Source organism: Acomys russatus, chromosome 20, assembly GCF_903995435.1.
Source record: "Acomys russatus chromosome 20, mAcoRus1.1, whole genome shotgun sequence".
NCBI lineage: Eukaryota > Metazoa > Chordata > Mammalia > Rodentia > Muridae > Acomys > Acomys russatus.
In genome coordinates this window covers 42,023,332-42,042,078 of record NC_067156.1, presented here as the reverse complement: position 1 = coordinate 42,042,078, position 18,747 = coordinate 42,023,332, and the positions used below count along the sequence as shown (strand labels likewise).

General features: G+C 43.2%; 1 non-coding gene across 1 annotated transcript; it reads left to right on the top strand.

Moving 5' to 3' along the window:
* The first annotated feature begins 1,083 nt into the window (after positions 1 to 1,083).
* On the top strand, positions 1,084 to 1,190 carry LOC127204849 (U6 spliceosomal RNA). Its single transcript, XR_007832537.1, has one exon. It is a non-coding gene; the product is annotated as a U6 spliceosomal RNA (small nuclear RNA).
* The last annotated feature ends 17,557 nt before the right edge of the window (positions 1,191 to 18,747 follow it).

Sequence of the window (18,747 nt, the reverse complement as noted above, 5' to 3'; positions counted from 1 at the left end):
GTCTAGGATAGCCAAAGCTATACAGAAAACCCCTATCTCAAAAGACCAAAAAAAAAAAAAAAAAAGAAAGAAAAACCCTTAGCAGACTAACTAGAACATTTCACTGGCTTCTATATAATGTGCATATAACATTTATAAATTCATTAATAAATTTGGTTTGCAGGTATATCTCAAGTGAAGGCAAACAGCCAAAAAATTACTTTCCAATCTCTATTTGTGACTTTCCTACCTGCTTCAGAGCACCCAAGTATCTAATGCTCACTACTTCGCTTAAAAATCTTCAACTGGTTGCAGCACTCGGGAGGCAGAAGCAGGTGGATTGCTGTGAGTTTGAGGCCAGCCTGGTCTACAAAGTGAGTACAGGACAGCCAAGGCTACACAGAGAGATCCTGTCTCAAGAAACAAAACCAAACAGTTTGTTTGTGAGCTCCTGAAACCCTCCCACACCATTGCCCCATACCACACTCTAGCAGAACTTACGCTGTCTTAGCATCTCTATTGCTGTGAGGTGACATCATGGCCGCAGCCACTGTTCTAAAGGAAAACATTTAATTGGGGGTGGCTTACAGTTCAGCGGTTTAGTCCATCATCCATTATCGTCATGGCGGAGGCATGGCAGGGTGCAGGCAGACATGGTGCTGGAGAAGAAGCTGAGAGTTCTACATCCGGATCTTCAGGAAGCAGGAAGTGACTGTGAGCCAGTGGCCTGCCTTGATCATCTGAGACCTCAAAGCCTACCCTCACCGAAACACTTCTTTCAACAAGGCCACACGTACTCCAACAAGGCCACGCCTCCTAATAATGCCACTTCCTGTGAACCTACAGTGGTCATTTTCTTTCAAGCCATCACATCATGGAAGATCTATTTCTCCTGTTTTATCACTCTCACTGAAATTGCTCATGTGGGTCTTTTCACTTCTGTACTATCAAGTTTGCTAAGTGGCAAACTCCAAATGGAGCCATGTTAATTACCTTTTTCTCTCACTCTCCTTCCCAGGCCTATTTCAAGTCCTAGGACCTTGTGCAATGCCTACTACTTCGAATCCTTGAGGGCTGTTTCTGAAATTGTGATAAAGAATTGGTGTGCTTGCATCAGTAGCACATATACTAAAATTGGAATGATACAGAGAAGATTAGCATGGCCCCTGCGCAAGGATGACATGCAAATTCATGAAGCGTTCCATATTTTTTAGAACTCATTATTCTCATGATTGTCATATGGTTCTCCCTGCTGTATGTAGTTTGTTTTATACATGTGTAATAAAATAAAAGTATAAAAATTTTTTAAAAAGAAAATTTAAAAAACAAAAAAAAGAATTAGTATCAACTAACCTTGAGTCCTAATTAGATCTTTGTCCCACACAGGCATACATAGAATATTTCTGACTTCTGTCCAGGATGGAGTAATAGTCTACTCTAAACCTCAGAACAGTATCTAATTTATAGAAAGACTACGTCATGATATTCAAGGACCTGACTGTAGGAATCTTATCAGATTAGAGTTGAGGTTGACTTAACGAATACCCTAGGAGAAACAGAAGTACATAGAAAGATCTGCAGGGTGGTGGGAGAGGAGGGCCCTAGGGGAGGGAAATAGAGTTAAGAGAGAGGGAGGGGGAAAAGGGAAGATACAAGTGAGGGGGTAATAATCAGGTAATCTGAATAAATTGAAAGAAAGAAAGAAAGAAAGAAAAAGAAAAAAGATCCACAGGTAATGCTTTATGAAGAAAAGGACTGGGTTCAGAACTATGCTGTCATAAACCAGGGTGAGAATGGCAGGCACCTCCACTAGCCAGAATATGCAAACTAGCTTCATCCCTGCATCCTTGCAAGGAGCTTGACCCTGAGGACACTCTGGGTTTAGATTTTTGCCCTCTCACCCATAACTATGGCCACTAGTTATTCTGTGGATGAAATGAGTGCAAAGGAACTGCTCCAAGACCGGGTTCAAGTCTTTACTTAGTTACTCACAAGAGGAAGCTCCAGTTAAGCTCTCTGAACACCACTGTGCCACTTATCCCTATAAAAAGCAGGGGAAATGGTTTCCACCGCCTTCCACTGCCAAGATTCTCTGATGAACAAATGCATTCATAAGCATGGGAATCTGACATGTAAGGAAGGGCAAATAAATGTGGGTGTCTATTTCTTTCCCTCAATTTATGGGGAAAAGACTAGTGATAACCTAGATGGTTATTTCCCTTGAGACAGGGTTTCATGTAGTCCAGCCTGGCCTCACACTGTGCAGTTAGCGATGACCTTGAACTATTATCCCTCTGCTTTCTTTAGCTTCTGAATGCTGGGATTGCAGGCATGTGCCACCACTCCCGGTCTATGTACTGCAGTCAGAGAACCCAGGGCCTCATGCGGGGCAGGCAAGCCCTCTACAAGTTGAGCTGGGTCCCCAGCCCCCACACATAGACTTTGGCAACAGCAATGACCTGTTGCACATACAAACTCTAAAGAACTAGATTTTGCCTTTGGACTGGATTGTCCGGAATTTATGAAGCTGTTGTCCTGTAAATATAATTTCCAGAAGTGTAAATGTTGGCTATATCAAGCCAAAGCAGCATAGTTCATTCCACCCCAAGCTTGATATGTCAGAGAGTACCTCTAATATGTTCTCCTTGGCATCATGTCACTTTCCAGTAAGAGGGGGGATGGATTACTTGGAAGAAAGAAAAAAAAAAAGAGGAAATATGCAGTATAAAAATGAGACTGTGGGCAACTGTGAGCAATCTACAACACTGGAAGCTATAACCAATGCTGTAATTTCACACAGGAACCACAAAGACCACCCAAGTATGGCAAGAAGGTCAAACAAGGGAACTAGTGGTAGGAAGCAGCCATTTATTCAGGGATCATGTGTTTTCTATGGGCTCGAGCATGGGAAGGAAGCAGCTGGACATTACCTTTGCCCTCCTAAGAGGAGCTATGGAGAGACTGAAGCCATAAATCCCTAAAGCCAGAAGCTGTGAAGGCCACCAGCGGCTCACCAAGGTCACACCACCTACCAGGACTGCAAAAGTCCTAACAAGTTAGCAGGGAGGCAGATAAAGGATTAAAGATGGCTGTGCTGGCTTTGGCTCTTGTATAGGCAGGGGTGGCCTTAAGAAAAAGTTTTCAATGTCCCAATGTAATAAGAAGATTAAAAATTAAAACAACAACAACAACAACAAAAAACCCTCCATTACAGCTTTTTCTAAGACTTAACTGTTTGCATATGAAAGAACCCTGAGACATAAGACAGAAGAAGAAATTGATTCCTTCCTTTGAGTTCCTGTAAAATTGACTTCGCAGGGTAAAGAAAGAATTCTCTGTATTTGCAACTTTTTCTCATTCTATCAGCATCAAGATTCAAAAAGTCCTTTGCTCCTCTAGAAGTGGAACATTAACAGTATCTCATACAAGTGGATTTTCAAAACGAGTGGCTATGGGGAGCTTTCTCTCTTTTTGTCACCTGGTGAGAGAGTTCTGGAGGATGGATAAGAACCGGGGTACACATGTTATAAACGTCAATGCTTCTGAATGCCAGTTTGCTAGAGACCACGAGCAGAGTGAAGAAATAATTTTTAAAAATGGCAAATTAATAGGTACTAACTTATCTGAGGGTCATAAAGCTAAAAAGAAAAGAAGAAGAAGAAGAAAGAAAGAAAGACAAGGCCAAGAAGCTAATAAAAGACACCCCAAATTGAAGGATGAATTAAGATCTTGAATAAGAGGTCTCGACTTAAAGAAGATGGATTATCTAGGTGGATTTCTGTTTCAAGTAACAGAAAATTCAGTGCCAGATTACTCAAAGCATAGATTTATTGGCTCGTACATCAGGAAGCTCAGCAGAGTGAGGGTGACAGCACTGTTGGATGCTGAGCTCAATCCGTTGACACAGGTCTCAGTTCTTTCATTGCTGGGTCAGTGTCAGCTCAGGACAAAGGTTGATTTCACCTCTGTCACAGGAGAGCCAGAATGGTTCTCATCACCACCCTACTTTTTGTCCCTATTTCATGGGAGGAAAAAAAGTCTGCCAGCCACAGGGAAGTCAGGCTCCCTTGACGTATTCAGGCTGCGGTAGATCCTTCGCGTCGGAACTGAGTCAGGCTCTTTAAGGAAGAAGTATAAATGGATCCAGAACAAGCTTTTGATCTGTCTACACACAAGAGGATTAGAAAAGTAAGCTTTACAGATTTCATAGTGTTCAACCCCTGATTTCTCAACTGTGGGGGCAGAGGCAAACGATGAGCAACTGAATAGTGAAGTCAAATCTAGATAGTTCCCTTAGGTCCAAGGTTCTAAGCCTATTTTGTTGTTAGACTATTTTGTCTTAGCTATACTTCAGATTAAGTACAGACACTGCAGGACTTCCAATGAGATTAGAACTCAGGACACCCTTGTAAGCTGAAAGTCCCCACATTGAAAATGTGTTGCTGGGCTAGAAAGATGGCTCAGAGGTTAAGAGCACTGCACTGTCTGCTCTTCCAGAGGTCCTGAGTTCAATTCCCAGCATCCACATGGTGGCTCACAGCCATCTATAATGAGATCTGGTACCCTTTTCTGGCGGGGAGGCAGACATGCAGGCAGAACATTGTGTACATAATATATAAATCTTTAAAAAAGAAAGAAAGAAAACAAAAAGTGTTGCTGATACATCTACTTTCATGGTTCAACCCAACTTACCTCCTGTCACTATGTCCTGGCTGGTTTCGCATGTCAACTTGACACAAGTTTCTCACTTGAGAAAATGCCTCCATGAAATCCAGCTGTAAGGCATCTTCTCAATTAGTGATCAATGGGGGAGAGGCCCAGCCCACTGTGGGTGGAGCCATCCCTGGGCTGGGCAAGCCATGGCAAGTAAGCCAGGAAGCAGCATCCCCCCCCCACCCCCCCCCCCGCTCCATTGCCTCTGCGTCAGCTCCAGCTGTCAAGGTCCAGCCTTGCTTGAGCTTCTGTTCTGAGTTCCTCCAACGATGGACTCTGATCTGGAAATGGTAGGCAAATAAACCCTCTTCTCCCCAACTTGTTTTTTGGCCATGATGTTTCATCACAGCAATAGAAACTCTAACCAAGACACACGCTTATTTTACCTACAGTTGTACAAAATCATCAAGCACAGACTTTCTTTTACACTATTGAATAATCCATACAATTTACTGATGACAGTGTGCTGCACTTCGGTATTTAGCTGGTTCCTCCTAGTACTGATCGAATAACTGGCCGAGCCTAGCTGTAATGCTCAATGAAGTAATACTTAAGCTTTCCAAGAGTATTGCATGGAACATCCCAGCCTGTGTAACAATGAAAACTCAAAGTTAGAAGTATGGAGGCTGAGACTCAGTCTGGCGGTAGAGCCTGGCATATGCAAGGGCCCAGATTTGGTCTCCAGCATCGAAAAAAATAAAAAGGGGGCTGAGCATTCATCGAATGTCTCTTGAGTTTACTCCTTTGTACAGGCAAGCCGTGGAGAGTGAGACATTGTGAAGTCAAACACCATCTGCAAAGCAAGACATCTTCTCACTCTGACAAGTACTTTTACAGGGATGGCTTTCCATCTCTGATGTCCGTGGTCTACAACCAGATTCACCAGCCCAAGTGGCACACATTGTATCTACTACAATGAGATATCCTGGACCATTTGTCACGTTTTCATCTTCAGAGGTTCTTTACCTGCCAGGGAAATAGGATCACCTCAGGAACGCATTAGAAACACACCAAAAAATCCCAGAAGCTCTGAGGTGAAATTTGGAATCCATGTAGTTTTCAGTTACAGAGAGGAAATCTGAAACTGGATAATTAAAGGCAGAGAGGGCAGGGAGCAATTGCTCACTACAAGTTGATCAAGTGGTGTTTTTAACCAAGCGTATTTATTCTCATCTCTCCATCTCTCCCCTCCCTTTTCTGTTTCAGTTTTTTAAACTACACTTCTTTATTTGGCCCCCTTTCATGTGTGTGTGTATGTGTGTGTGTGTGTGTGTGTGTGTGTGTGTGTGTGCATGTGCGCGCGAGAGCGTGCGTGCCTCATGGTGCGTGTGTGGAAATGAGAGGACAACTAGGGGGGAATTTGGTTCTCTCCTTTCACTATGTGGTTCTTGGGGATCAAACGTCGGTCCCAGGGTTTGGGGTTTGGCAGCAAGCACCTTTCCCACTGAACATCTCCCCAGCCATCCCTTTTAATGACACCAATGTATCTGGAGCACAGCCAGGGCCTAGAACAACTAGTCTCTAATTTTCAAGCTTTGAACTGGATACTCTCAAGGCAACAGTGTTTATATCAGCGGTTCTCAAACTTGGGTTGAGACCTCTTTGGGGGTCCAAACGATCCTTTTCACAGGAGTCATCTAAGACCACCAGAAAACACACACACACACACACACACACACACACACACACACTTATGTTACGATTCATAACAGTAGAAAAATCAAAGTTATGAAGGAGAAGTGAAACTATTTTATGGTTGGAGTTCGGGTAGAAGCATTAGGAAGGTTGAGAACTGCTGGTTTTATATTCATTGAGAGTTGTGTGGAAGCAAGCTGTTTCCTGAATAAAAACGCTGCTCCCAGACACCAGCTCCAAGATCTGACTAACACTCTGGGTCCCCTCTCTCTGGTTTCTGTATTGACCATAGTCTCGAATACACTTTACTTACCAAAATGAAAGAACGAGACAAGTAGAGTGTTTTTGTTAGGTTGGGCTTTGTTTAGTTCCTTTTTTGGGGTACTGGGACTCAAACCCAAGTCTTCACACAGCTAGGCACACACTGTGACAGTGAGATACCCCCCTACCCTGGGGGTGGGTGGGCTTTACCAGTGTCTTGTTGATAAAAAGGAAAAGACTTCTACAGAAAATGCTCAGCTTCCTTTGGAGACGCGAGGCAGTGGGATCTCCTGTAACTGAGGGCAGCTGCATTCTGCTTGTCATCATCCAGTACAGAGGCCTTAGGGTAGAGACCAGAGGTGGGCTATGCTGCGGATCCTAGTGCATCCTGGGGCTGGGGGTGGAGAGCACTTGCAAAGCCTCTTTGAAGTCACCAGAGGCTTTATTGCACCTTGACTTTGTAACTCTAAGGATCAGCACGTTAAAGGTAGTATGAAGTCAGAAAACATCTACCTTTCAAATGGTAGGCGCTATTTCCAGAAGGGAATAGCTCCTGCTGGCTTTCCAAGCTGGCTGTGGCCTGAAGGAACCGCAACGGAAATTCAGTCCCAGCCCAACAGTCATTTCACAAGACTGAACTAGACCCTGTGTCAGCAGAGCTGTGTTACTGTCCTTCACACAAGATGAGCTTTGAACTGCACATGACTCACGTGACAAATCCCTTTGTATGTCAAATATGCAGAGAAAACCCCACACACCCCCATCACCCTGTGATCCCCAAAGAACTGTGATATTAAGGTTACATAATTATGTACAATTTTGCTGTAGTTGTTTTTTTGTTTTTGTTTTTTTCACCACAGTTCCTGATTATTCTCCCTGAGCAAGGCAGGCCAAACTGGCTAAGACATCTCTCCTCTTCTCGGTGGCATGTTATCAAAACTCAAATCTAATCCTTTCCTTTCTAGCTTGGGGTTCCTGCCTGGCTGCCTGGGAGATGGCCACAAAACCTCAATGATAAGACTTTTATCTGAGAAGCAGCCCTTGGCCCATGCCCACAAGGAAGGAATGTGACACAGAGGGCCTACAAGAATCTGGACAGACGGGTCCCGCCTGAGCTTCTCATTTAGGTCTAGTTGCACTAGAGTACAGCCCTTTTGTCCAGTGTCACTTCAGCCTACTCATCCATGCTGCAGTCAAGGCTCTGTGAAGTGAGGAATCCAAACCACAGAGCTTGGGAACCGTTGAGGAGCTGAACTGTGGTACAGGCTGTGGTAGGATATAGTCCGGAGGGAGAGAGGCTCCGGTGCCTTTCTCTCACTCCTTGCCCTGTCTCTTTATAAGCATTTTCTGTGCTCTGTATGGGAAACTAGTAAACGCCTTGAACAGCCCTTTGAGGGAATTATGGGACCTCCCATGGATGGCCAGTCAGGTGTCCAGATAAAAAACAACTGTGAGCCAGGCATGGTGGCGCACGCCTTTAATCCCAGCACTCGGGAGGCAGAGGCAGGCGGATCGCTGTGAGTTCGAGGCCAGCCTGGTCTACAAAGTGAGTCCAGGATAGCCAAGGCTACACAGAGAAACCCTGTCTCGAAAAACCAAAAACCAAAACAAAACAAAACAAAAAAACCCAAACAACTGTGGCTGGTACCTCAACTTAGCGGGCAGTTTGTTGGATGGGGATCTGAGGTTGTGTCCAGGACACAGTGTCAGCATTTAACTAACTGCATTAGGGACACCCAGTGCACATCTGCTGCCACAGAACAAACTACTTGCTTAATGATGGAAAGAAAGCCTCCAACCCCATGGCATCACAGATGTGTTTGTGTAATTTAAAATACTCAGCAGTAGCTGGGCGTGGTAGCAGCACGCCTTTAATCCCAGCACCTGGGGGGCGGGGTGGGGAAGAGGCAGGAGGATTGCTGTGAGTTTGAGGCCAGCCTGGTCTACAAAGTGAGTCCAAGACAGCCAAGGCTACACGGGGTAATCCTGACTCGAGGGTGGGGGTGGGGGAGAGGGAGGACCCTCAGTAGTAAAACCAATTCCATAGCAATTTCCTAGTAATATTTATTTGATATTCCCCAAGAGGAGGAAAAGTCTTTCTTTCTTTCTTTCTTTCTTTCTTTCTTTCTTTCTTTCTTTCTTTCTTCCTTTTTTTCTTTCTTTCTCCTCCCCCCACTCCTTGCAACAGCTGGTTTTCTTTAGAATGAATCAGCACTTTGCCCAACCCAGGCTTCCCAGGGGTCTATGTCACCTCTCCCAGTCTCCAAACTACTTAGGCCAGAACTTGTACTCTCAATCAACCTGTTTATCAGAAAGTCACTGTGTTTTGATATTATAGGATGGAGCCTCAGCAAACAGGATATTCCATCACAAATCTCATTCCCTTGAAACCAGGCATTCTCAAGTTGCTGGCCAGTTGCCGAGGAAACAGACCCAGTATCCACTTATTGGCACTTTCTGGTTGAAGTAACACATTCAATCCCTTTTTCTAATATCTACAGCTTTTGGATTATTTCAAGATGCAAAATCATTAGTAGTCTTAATTTAAAGAGGAAACCTTTGGACAGCAGTCTGTGGCTATAAATCAATAATAAAGATTTCCTCTGAATTATGATGTTTTTTTACCTGACTCTGAAATTGGATCTCTCCCCAATCTTTTGTCTTTAAGCTTTTAAATTTGACTTAACATCTGACTCTTTCAGGTTCCTGTGGTGAATTGATAATGAAATTAGAAGAGACAGGGTCCATTGACTCAGAAGACCTATGCCATTAGTCGAGTCTTTCCTCTGTTTCTGCAACTGGCCTGAGAGCCACTTAGTCACCTTGGCTTTAGCACTTGCCTGTGACACTGATACTTAAGAGAGAAGAATTCAAAATGGAGATTGGGAGATAAATACAAATTCTCTGGTTAAAAAACAAAACAGAGGTGAAAAAATATTTCCACTACCATTTAAAAGCGGACTTTTCAAAGAACATTTATTTGTTTAGCTGACAGTATGTACCAAGAAACCCAGTTCCTTTAAAGACCAAAAATTCCATGACTTCCAGTATGCTGGGCACACATCTTTCTCTCTGCATTTTGCTTAGGAATCTCATCAATAGAATTCAAAGCTAAAAACAAACAAACGAAAAGCTGCCTAGCAAAAATATTTTCATATAAAGAGTAGGTTTTCCAAGAGAGAAAATATGATAAAAGCCTGGTCATAGATACCAAAATTATTAGTAATATACCCAAACCAAGAAGCTGATCTCTTGAAGTTTTCTGTAACAGGCATAAATTCAAACATCTCATGTATGTATGTATGTATGTATGTATGTATGTATGTATGTATGTATGTTTCTACACACATACACACACACAAATAGACACGTTTCTCTGTATAGCCCTGGCTGTCCTGAAACTCACTCTGTAGACCAGGATGTCCTTGAACCCAGAGATACACCTGCCTCTACCTCCGGAGTGCTGGAAATAAAGATTTGTGCCACCACAGGTCAGCATGAATATTTCATTACGTATAAGATGCTCTAGTTTGCTTTTCTGTTGCTGTGCTAAATGCCATGAAGAAAGCAACATGGGGAGGAGAGGGTTTTTTCCGTCTTATTTACTTTTTATTCATCATCAGGGGACATTAAGGCAGGAACCCAGAACAGAAACTGAAGCAGAAACAGTGAAGAAACACTACTGCCTCGCTGTCCTGCTTCTGCTTGGTTTAGCTACTTCTCTTAACACACCCACAGGACCACACCCCCAGGTGTGGCACACTCACAGAAGGCTAGGGTGTGCCCTATCAACTAGCAATCAAGCTCTTGCCCCTTAGACGTGTTTATAGACCAATCTGAGAGTGCTACTTCCTCAGCTGAGTCCTCCAATTTGTAATATGCATACATAAGGTGCCTATATGCTACCTTTGTCCCTTTTATATTTATGTGATTTAATGTGTGAGTGCTCTACCTGCACAAAAAACTGCTCACCATGTGCATGTGCCTGGTGCCCACAGAGCCAGAAGAGGGCATTGGAACTAGGCTTATGAACGGTTATGAGCTATCTTATGGGTGCTAGGAACAAAACTAGGTCATCTGCAAGAGAACCCAGTGTTCCAAACCACTAAGCTATTTCTTCAGCTCTAGTAATTTTATATTTTTGTTCTTTTTTTTTTTTTTTAACCCTAAGACTCTCCCTGGCATTGTGATGTTGCAAAAATGATAAATGTATCACTTAGGTTTTGTTTTTTTTTTTCCCTACGTTACAACAATATTAGCAATAAGAACTACACATAGAAGCCAGGCGTGGTGGCACATGTCTTTAATCCCAGCACTCGGGAGGCAGAAGAAGGTGGATCATTGTGAGTTCAAGGCCAGCTTGGTCTACAAAGTAAGTCCAGACAGCTAGAGCTGTTACACAGAGAAACCCTGTCTTGAAAAACCAAACCAAACCAAACCAAAAAACATAAAACGAAACAAAACAAAAACAAACACACAAAAAAGAAAGAAAGAAGAAATATAGGTGCTTAGTGCAGGGCCTGGTTCACAGCACAGTCTCCATACGTAACACCTACTACCTACTCCTCTTCTCTTCCTTGTTTGCAACTTCTCTCATTTTGGCCTTTTGTCTCCTCTGCTGCATCATGGGAATGCCTCTGGGTAAAGCAGACCACAGAAGAGGGATGTTGGCATCCATTACTGTGATGAGAGTGACTTGTAGCCTTCAGCCCAGTGTCAGGAGATTGGGTACCTCTCCTGAGACCACTTGGTCCACCAGCATTTCTGGCTCATGCCTATGCAATCAGAGAAAAGCTCTGTGTGACCGTCACTAAGCAGTATAGGATTTGGGAACCCTTTGGTCTCTGAAACCAGAGGTCCGGGAACAAATAGAGAAATGAAACTTGTCAACTTGGACATGTTTATTCTGAACTTGATTCAGATCTTCAAGAAAAGGCAGCCACAGGACAAAGAAGGAGTAAGCTTGGGAGAAGGGGGAGCATAGTAAGATTCTGTTGAGAAGGCAGAGGTGTTGAGCTTTATTGGCCATGCATCCCACAGCATGGAAAAAGAAAATTTGAAAGTTTAAAGACAACACGTTTTGTCCCAGGTCCAGAGAGGGAGTTTCTGTTTCTGTTTTGTTTTGTTGTGTTTTCAGAATCTGGATAGACCCAGAAGGAGGAGAAAATTAAACTCTAAAGATACAATAAAAATTATTAGAGATGGAAAGAAAACTAAAGAAATCAATACGGTTGCTTAGAGAATGCTCCTTTGAGCTCAGCCTTTTAAAGGTCTGCTTAGGAGCCCAAAGAACCTGTAGCCAAGAACAAAAAGCAATTCAATAGCGCTCCCCTAGAAGAAAGGTGCCGCAAAGAATAAAGTCTCGCTCGCCAACATGGCTGCCTAAACATGACCTGAACAAGGACGATGGCAAAAGACGGGATAACAGAAGGAAGCAAGTGCAGGGGGCTTCAGCCCTGGACAAACAACTACAGGCTACTAAGGAAACCTGAGAGGGGGAGAAATACTCCTCCCCATAGAAGGTTATGAAGAAGGTTGTGTATTTTATACATAGGAGCACACACACACAAACAGCAGGCACACATCCGTAACAACAATTAAAGAAAAAGAGGCTACGAATATGAAAGAAGGCAAAGTGCATGGTACACGGGAGAGTTCGAAGGAAGGGAAGGGAAGGGGAGGGAAGGGGAGGGAAGGGGAGGGAAGGGAAGGGAAGGGGAGGGAAGGGGAGGGAAGGGAAGGGGAAAGGGAGGGGAGGGGAGGGAAAAGAAAAATGATCTATTATGATCTCAAAAAATATATTAACAACAACAAAACAAAAGAAAGCTGAACAAAGTACAGGGAACAAAGCAATAAGCAGGGTTCCTCCATGGCTTCTGCTTCAGCTCCTAACTCTAGATTCCTGCCCTGACTTCCTTTCATGATGGCTTGTGCTTCAGACATGTAAACTGAAATAAAACCTTTTCTGTCCACCCTCACCCCAGAAAGAAAGAAAGAAAGAAAGAAAGAAAGAAAGAAAGAAAGAAAGAAAATAAGAAAGTTTGTTGTTATTGTTTTGGTTTTGCCTGGGTTTTGTGTTTGTTGTTTGGTTTTTTGTTGTTGTTTTTGTTTTTTGTTTTCTTTTTTGGTTTTTCGAGTTTCTCTGTATAGCCTTGCCTGTCCTGGACTCACTTTGTAGAGCAGGCTGGCCTCAAACTCACAGAGATCTGCCTGCCTCTGCCTCCCAAATGCTGGGATTAAGGGCACGCACCACCACGCCCAGCTTGCTGTTTGTTTTTTAAAGCTAAATGTTATGTTCCTATAATCACAGCGCTTGGTAGGTGGAGACAGGGAGTTCAGAAGTTCATGGTCATTCTTGACTACATAGTGAGTTCAAATCCCACCTGGGCCACATAAGATCTAGTCTGAAAACAAACAAACAAATAAAAACTAAAAAGAAATGAAGTTTTAAAAAAAGAAGAAGCTGGAGAGATGGCTCTGCAACTAAAGGTGTTTGCTGCTATTCCTGAGGACCTGAGTTCAGTTCCCAGCATCCCAGTTAGATAGTTCCAGAGGATGTGATACCTTCTTCTGAACTCCATTGACACCCACACCCTTGTGGCAAATACATAAATTTGCGTATAAATGTAAACAAACTATTCTTTTTTTTTTTTAAAGTCAATTCTGCTGAAAGAAAAAAAAAAAAGATTAAAAAATGTTAAGTTTAGGCCAGGCATAGTGGCGCACGCCTTTAATCCCAGCACTCGGGAGGCAGAGGTAGGCAGATCTCTGTGAGTTCGAGGCCAGCCTGGTCTGCAAAGAGAGTCTAGACCAACCAAGAACAGAGGCAGGCCATGCTGCAGGACAGAGAGTAGCGAGACTCTGAGAAGGTGGAGTTGACTACAGAAACTTAGAATACGCTGTCTGAGGGGAGTCTTGAAAAGGGTTCCAGAAGGAGAAAGCCAGCTGGACTGTGGAGAATGAGAGCTCAGAGCACCCACACCTGACCAGGATGGAGATGGAAAGTAGGTTGTTTCTCCCCCACTTCCCCTAGCACTTTGGTTTTTAGTTTTGTATTGTGATTTAAAAACAAAAAACAAAAAAAACAAGGCCGGGCGTGGTAGCGCAGGCCTTTAATCCCAGCACTTGGGAGGCAGAGGCAGGCGGATCGCTGTGAGTTCGAGACCAGCCTGGTCTACAAAGTGAGTCCAGGACAGTCAAGGCTACACAGAGAAACCCTGTCTCGAAAAACCAAAAAACAAAACAAAACAAAACAAAAACAAACAAAAACAAACAAAAACAAACAAACAAACAAAAAACAACAACAAAAAACAAACAGAGAGAGACATATTAATTGTTCAAATTAATGAGTTTTGTTGTAGCATTTCTATACTTGCAGTGTTGTTCTCCCCCTGTGTACCCTTTCTCTTTGGCTCTCTTGCCCTCTGCTCCTGTTCTTTGTTGGGGGACATTTAAGGCACAGTGACCTGACACTAGACCTGACAGAATCACAAAATGCTAAGGAATTAGCTTCGTATAGAGGGGTGACAGAGGAAGGAGTAAAGATTAGGTCTAAGGGGCTTAGCACCCATCTTAAGGTCTACAATAAGCGCTCCACACCTGGGAAAGTTCTAGACGAAATCTGGTCTTTTTTTTTTTTTTTTTTTTAAATAAAGTTTTTGCCATACCCGAGTCTGATCTGGTACTCAAAATCATCCTGTTTCAAAGCCTCCATCACTGGGCTTACAGACAGTCATGTCCATGCTTAGCAAGGAGGGTGTCTAAGTAGAAGACATTCATGGGATGAAGGTCCAACTCCGTTGCTACAGTGCTTCTCTGACTTGTTTGAAATCCTGGGTTCCTCCTCTAGCAACACATAAACCAGGGGTTTATTTCTAGCACTTGGGAGGTAGAAACAAGAGGATCAAGAATTAAAGGCCATGAGATGTAATATGAATAAATTAATAAAATATATTTTTAAAAAAAGAAGAATTAAAGGCCAACTTCAGCAACATATCAAGTTCCAGACTAGCCGGAGCTATATGAGGTCCTGTCTCCGAAAATCCCTCCACCGTGTATTTTCTCACTATGTAGCTAAGTGTGTACAGATGCCCTTCAGCCACTTGCATTTTTTGTCACTCATTTTTCCTATGGTTAGCACTGGTCTGAACGGCTAAATGAAAAATTCCAAGAATAAACAATTCATGAGCTATAAAGCCTATTATACCATGTTGTTATAGTTGTTATATTTTATTCCAGTTACTGAACTCTTTCTAACTAGTTTATAAATAAACTTTACTATGGGAATGGGTTAAAAAGCCCACAACAGCTGAGTGCGGTGGCTCATGCCATTAATTGCAGCCCCCAGGGGGCAGAGTCCAGGGCATCTCTGAGAGTTTCAGATCATCCTGGTCTACATAGTGAGCTCTAGGCCAGGCAAGGCTACATAGTGAGATACAGTCTTAAAACAAAAACAGAAATAAATGAGCACAAAAAGAGATGTGACAGTTAAAGGTTGTTTTTTGTTTTTGTGTTTGTGTTTTTGGTTTTTTGTTTTTTGACACAAGCTTCCACCATCTGGGAAGAGAGGATCTCAGTTGAGAAAATGCCTTCATCAGACTGGCCTATAGACAGGTCTGTGAGGAACTGTATTGATAATTGATTGATTGGATTGATGCGCAAAGGACCCAGCACACTGTGGGCAGAGCCACTCCTCTGCAGGGGGTTGTGGGTAGTATAAGAAAGCAGGCCGAGCAAGCTATGGGAACCAAGCTGGTAAGTAGCATTTGTCTATGGTCTCTGTTTCAGTTCCCACCTCCAGATGCTTAAGTTGCTGGTGTTCCTTCCCTGACTTCCCAGTGATGAGCTGTCATTGGGATGTGTAAATCACAAAAATTCCTTCCTCCCCAAGTTGGCGTGGGCATGGCCTTTAGCACAGCATTACAAAGCAAGCTAGGGTAATTCCGCACCCAGAAGAATCTGTGAATTTCTTTCAGCATGTATAGGCTTTAACTTGCTAGTTAACTAATTAATCTACTAGTTAACAGTAAAACTACTGCAAATGGGCAGTGCTATCTCTCTTTTCCTTACTAAAGGCAAGGGATCTGAATTATGAATTATTTAGTTGCTGTGGAGTTACCAGGGGAACTCATGATGAAGCTTCGGAGGTAGACTGGAGGTGAGGAAGGCTCTTTCATGGAAGTGACAGATGGTCTGAAAACGTGAAGATGAGTAGAATTTAGCCTGAGGCAACAGCGCAGGCATTCTGAGAGTTAAGATTCATTCAGATCCAGCTGCTTCACTTTAAGGAGACACATTGCCAAACTGGAATTCCATGATATGAGAAACCAGAGACAGCTAGCTAGGAGTTACTGGCAGAGCAGAAGAGCTGTTTCATCAGCTCGCTGCCGCCTTACAGGAAGAATCCGTTCAATTGTAAGGAGCTCTAGCATAATCTACAAGCCTAATAACCTGAGTGGTCCAACACACGGCAAGGAAGAAGATGAGAACTGACATACATGTGCACTCACACACATACACACACACACACACACACACACACACACCCCACTAGTGATAATATATAAAATTAAGGTTTCTCCAAATGCTAGGGTTGGGGAAGCCTGATCCTGCATGAATTGTACAACTTCCTAGGTACCATTTGTGCTTCCTGGGTAGCATTTATGAATAGTGTGTCTTGCACAGATTCTTGGGAAGGATGAATGAATATATTCAAGTGCCAAACACAGGGGTGAGGATATAGCTTACTTGGCATAGAGCTTGCCTCGTATGTGCAAAGCCCTGGGTTCATTTTCCAACAATTCATAAACTAGGAATGGTGGCAGATACCAATAATCCCAGCATTTAGGAGGTGAAGGCAGGAGGATCAAAAATTCTAAGCCATTCTTGACTTGAATCTGAGGCCATTTTGAGCAGCATTTTTGTTGTTAGCTAAAACAGATAAGCACATTGAATAGAAAAAAAGAAATAAAAAGGAGAGAAAAGGTATGACTGGTCCCAGGTTTTCACACCAAATGAATGCAAAAAGTAAATAAATAAAAAGGCAAGGACATGACAGCTCCTAGGTATGGTTGAGGAGAACGTGTATTGTAGGTATGTGTGAGAGCATAGCCAGAGTCAGGGACATCTGGGAGAGTCCAGAATGGTCATGACTCTGAGCCAGGGGAGGAGAGAGGGGAGAGGAAAGGGAGAGAGGAGTGGGGGAACCTGGTGCAGTAACAGAGAGTTCAGGTCCAAAGGTACAAAGATAGTGGGGTGACCAAAAAGTTCGGATTGTATAGGGAAGAGCAGCCCCCTGTACTGGAGCGGTCAGGGTAGCAGGTGGGGTATGTCAGCCAGGAGGACCCTTAACAAGAAGGGACTGAGGTATGCAGGGACAACCATGTGGCCAGTGTCCTCTTTCGATATGTTAAATAGGCACCACAGTCATTGGGCCTAGGTTGGACACCTAACAGGCAGGTTATTGTATATCAAGCTATGTTTTTGCAAATCAGGTTATAGAACGATGTAACTTAAAAACACCTGAAAGGGTTTGGGGACATAGATCAGTGGTAGAGCAGTTGTCTTGAATGCACAAGGCTCTAGGTTTGATTCCCTGGTAGCATAAATAAATAAATAAATAAATAAATAAATGCAAACAAACAAACAACAAGAACAAAACCCAGAATGAGGTACCTGGTGTTTAAGCAGAGGTTGGGTGGTCACCTGGAAGGAGCAGCTGGTTGTTTGCTGCCTTGAATAAGCTAATGAGTTGAGTGATCCAGCTTTTTGACTTGCAGACTCCTCGGTAACTTCACTCAGACTTCGATATGTTCCTTCCAGTAACTTATTTATCAAATGTCCTGAGAAACAGCTCTTGGCAGGAGAAAGTATATGTTTTACAGATTCAGGGGACCATGGGTCTTTCAGTGACATCACAGCTGTAGGCTTAAATCTCTGGTGAATCTAATCCCCGGAAAGCTGTATGCTCAGTTTCTATGGTCCAAACAACAGCATTGAGCTTTCAGTAAGACTTCATGCCAAAATGTTTGATGAAGAGGTTTTCATTTACTGTCAAAACCACTGTAGTCAACTTCCAACAAGCAATGAGAATTTGTTAGAACTATAACAGCTTGTCTGCCCTCTCTCTCTCTCTCTCTCTCTCTCTCTCTCTCTCTCTCTCTCTCTCTCTCTCTCCCCCCCCCCCCTTTCATTGTTGCTATTGTTTGGGTTTGTTTTTCAGCTTCCAGGGGGCTTTCTTCAAAATCCATGCTGTCAATGAGAAGACTTGATGAAATGACAAGTGACTCATCTGGGCTCTCAAACACAAAAAAAGAATCCGCAGAGACCTCTCTCCAGGAGTGTATTGGCCCATTTTGCTAAGAATGCAGCCAGGCTGATTTGCTCAACGGTGAAAGAGTAACAGCAACTACATTAACTACCAGAATGGTCAGTGCAATTAATGCAATTAAAGTAATTAGTCCTGGCAGCTGTAAGGTCAAACAGAGGTAGCTGTGTAACAGCAATCTGCCACTGCAAAATTACTGACATTTCCAACCAAATTATATTCTCTAAATTGTTGCCTTAATGATAAATAAATAAAGTTATGCTAATGTAGGGACTGATTACAGATTGAAATTAGCACAATTGCTTGTTATACAGTCTGCTAGGGTTAACATTTTTTTTAAAAACATAATTAATGGCCTTTGCTTACTGTCTCTGGTTATAGATCCTGCGGCTCATTTGCATTCTTTTGCAATATGCTGACAGAGCTAAATGTCTAAGAAGGGTCTCATCTGCAGGCAGAAAATGTGTTTCTCGTGTCATCAAGCTGAAACCTGCTATGGCCTCAAAGCTGTGTCAATACAAAGATGACCAGAAAAGGACTGGCTAAGAATGAGGCTAGGATCCACTTTTTCCATTTCTGTCCTGTGATCCAAGCCTTTTCTGGAGTCAATGTGAAATGTAATTGCTCTTTTGACTCCTATCTTCTTTCTCTCTCTCTCTCCTGGTCCCCAGAAGAGCTACACTGGTTGATTATTGCAGGAATGAAAGGCACTTTGACCTTGTCAACCGACCGCCTTGCTGCTTTCAGTGTTGCCCATTATACCGGAGAGCAGGCAACTCCTAGAGAGAGGCGGAATCTAGAGCGGGCTGCTCCCCGGGCAGCCTGCCAGAAAA